General features: G+C 45.6%; 1 pseudogene; it reads left to right on the forward strand.

Annotated features, from left to right (window-relative positions):
• Window positions 1–1,357: 1,357 nt before the first annotated feature.
• Window positions 1,358–2,413, forward strand: LOC102001003 (annotated as a pseudogene).
• The last annotated feature ends 1,023 nt before the right edge of the window (window positions 2,414–3,436 follow it).

Genomic DNA, 3,436 nt, shown 5'->3' on the forward strand with positions numbered 1-3,436 from the left:
GATAGATAGATCCCATTAACTCTTCAAATAGTTAGCATTTATTGCCATGTCAAAAGAGGAATTGTTTCTTTCCATTTCTGTGAATCCAAAAGGTCTCTTTTTTTTCCTCAGTCAATAATTTCACAAAGCTCCAAGATCTGTCTCTTACACTTTAGTCCATTATCATGGTGGGGAGCCGGCAGCACAAAGGCAGGCATGGTGCTAGCAAAGTAGCTGAGAATCCTACACCTGATCTGCAGGCAGCAGGAAGACAGAGACATGGGACTGGCTTGAGATTTTGAAACCTCAAAGCCCACCCACAGGGGGCTTCCCTTCATCAAGGCTACACCTCCTAACCCCTTCAAATATGAGCCTATGGTGGCCATTCTTATTCAAACCACCACAGCCTCTAAACTTTAATTATTTACAAACATAATGGATGTATTGATTACTTAAGTAATTAAAGCTTAATACACAATTTTCTCTCCTTTCCCATCCAACTCCCTTCCCCAGAAACAATTACTCCTAATGAGGTATTTTAACTTTTCCTACACTCAGGTGTATGCATGCACATACACCTCTTTATTTTGTTTTTTAATTTCCTTTTAAACTAGGATTTGTTTACAGTTTCAGAGATTTGGTGCATTACCATCGTGGCAGGGAACATGGCAGCCTGCAGGCAAGGATGGAAACAGTGGATGAGAGTTACATCCTGATCCACAAGCAGACAGAGAAACATGGCCTGGACACCTTTAAACCCATTCCCAGTAACACACGTCCTCAAATAAGGTCACACTTATTGCAACAAAGTCACACCTCCTAATCCTTCCAATCCTTCTCAAATCGTGCTATTCCTTGGACACAAAGCATTCAAATGCATGAGCCTTTGGGAGCCATTCTTTCTCAAACCACCAACATCATTACTTCAAAGGTTGCCTCACAACAGCCACTGGACTAGAAAAACAAAAATGGAATTGCCTAAAATCAGAAGCTCATTTGTATGTAGAACACATTTGGTAGAAGTTTTTTCTGAAATTTAAGAATTTTAGAAATTTATAAGCTATAAAGCTAGAAGATACTCTGTGCTGGAAAGATGGCTCAGCGGTTAAGAGCACTGGCTGCTCTTCAGAGATCCTGAATTGAATGCCCAGCAACCACATAGTGGCTCACAACCATCTATAATAGAATTTGATACCCTCTTCTGGCATGCAGGCATACATGTGGATAGAGCACCTATACCTAAAAACACATATAAAAATATTAGGGAGGTCAGAACTTCATGGCGACAGCTAGGGTAAGGGTCAGGGAGGGCTGCAAATCCAGTCAGCAAAAGTGATAAGCAGTTGGAGCATGATCCACAGGACAGCTGTTCTGGACCATGGCCCAGCAGCCACTTCGAGGTGTGACCAGCCTACATTTCAACCAAGACTAAAGCTGCTTGTGCTTGTGCTGTGCCATGGTGATAGGCATCCGTATCTATAATGTGGAGCCACTGATGGAGAAGGGGCATCTGGACCACAAGCAGGTAGGCACTGATCCAACCTGCTGGCCCTGGTGGGCAGTGGTAGCAGCCCCAAGTTCTCAGATATCTCAGTGCTGATCTGGAACGATTCCCGAGAAGGCAAGGACTCCAAAGATAAACTGGTGCTAGAGTTCACCTTTCTCAAGTCAGTGCTGGCTGTGCGCATGCGCCATGACAAGATTGTGCTCATGCTGAGGAACCGCATCTATGTGTACTCCTTCCCGGACAATCCTCGAAAGCTGTTTGATTTTGACACTCGGGACAACCTCAAGGGGCTGTGTGACCTCTGCCCAAGCCTGGAAAAGCAACTGCTTTTGTTTCCTGACACAAGTGTGGAAGTCTGCAGCTTGTGGATCTGGCAAGCACACAGCCTGGCACTTCTTTCGCTCCATTCGCCATTAGTGCCCATCAGAGTGATGTAGCCAGTGTGTCCCTGAACCAGCCAGGCACTGTGGTGGCCTCGGCCTCCAAGGAGGGTACCCTTATTTGTCTTTTTGACACCCAGTCCAAGGAAAAACTGGTAGAGCTTCAAAGAGGCACTGACCCTGCCACCTTGTACTGCATTAACTTCAGCCACGACTCCTTCCTCTGTGCTTCTGGTGACAAGGGCCCTGTGCATATCTTCGCTGCTCTGCGTTGGCTCATGCTGGCAAGGTCAGGTCTCTGATTGGGCTGTACGTGGATTCTCAGTGGAGCCTGGCCAGCTTTACTGTGGCTGCTGAGTCAGGATGCATCTGCACCTTTGGTTGAAACACTTCCAAGAATGTCAACTCGGTGACTGCCATCTGCATAGACGGGATCTTTCACAAATGCATCTTCACTCCTGGTGGAAACTGCAACTGAGAGGCCTTTGACGTGTACCTTGACATCTGTGATGATGACGACTTTGAAGAGCCCTGGCAGCTACACTAGGAACCTGCAGTAGCAGATGGCCAATCTGAGTCTTGAGGGTGTTGAAGCGGTCAGCAAGGCATCAAGGAGGCCTCCCACTCCCCATTCCAGCACAGCTGTATCTAAAGAAACAGCTCACTTCCCCCGAGCACTTTTTTGTGTGTGTGCCCAAGGCCAAGGACAGATTACCTGGGACACCTAGTCTGGAAACCAGCCTGGGGATTTTAAAAAGGTTACCAGGAGATAGCCTCTGTGATGCATATCAATAAAAGGCCTTTAAATGGCCAAAAAAAAAATATAAATAAACCTGGAAGATACTCTTATAAACTAATGGTAATAAGAAAGACAAATTACAATATGAGGTAAATTAACTGTCTTTTGGGGGGCTTGGGAAGGTAGGGAGACACTGTCTTGATATATAGTCCATCCAGTCTCCCTAATAGCTGGGATTACAGGCCTGAGCCAACAGGCCCACTCAAAAATATTAATTAAAAATAAATAAAAATAAGAGGGATAAATGGCTCAGTGCTTAAGAACGGTTTGACGATCTTACAGAAGATCGAGGTTTGGGTCCCAGAACCCACATGGAAGTTCACAACTCACCTGTAACTCCAGTTCAAAGGGATCTAACACTCTTCTGGCTTCTGTGTCTACAAGGCCTGAATGAGGTACACATACATGCATGCAAACGAAAGGCTCATACACGTATATAAAAAAGGAAATATGAAGATGTTGTGAAATGTTGTCTTCTGGACATAGTGTGCCGGCCGCACTCAGGAACTCACAGCAGCCACAGTTACCTGCACAAGATCGAGCTTGCCAGGTCAACAGGTCAGCAGGCAGCACTCATCAGACTCAGCAGGAGGAGGAGAGAGAGGAGGGGCAGAGCAGAGGGGCAGAACTAGTGAAGGTGAGATGTGTTGAGGGAATAGGGGAAGAGTGAGAGAGGAGATAGGGTGGGTATGATCAAGAGACATTGCATCCATGTGTAAAATTATCAAAGAACAAATAAAGAGTATTCTTTTTAAAAAGATAGAAGTCAGG

This window comes from Microtus ochrogaster, chromosome 19 (genome assembly GCF_000317375.1).
Source record: "Microtus ochrogaster isolate Prairie Vole_2 chromosome 19, MicOch1.0, whole genome shotgun sequence".
NCBI lineage: Eukaryota > Metazoa > Chordata > Mammalia > Rodentia > Cricetidae > Microtus > Microtus ochrogaster.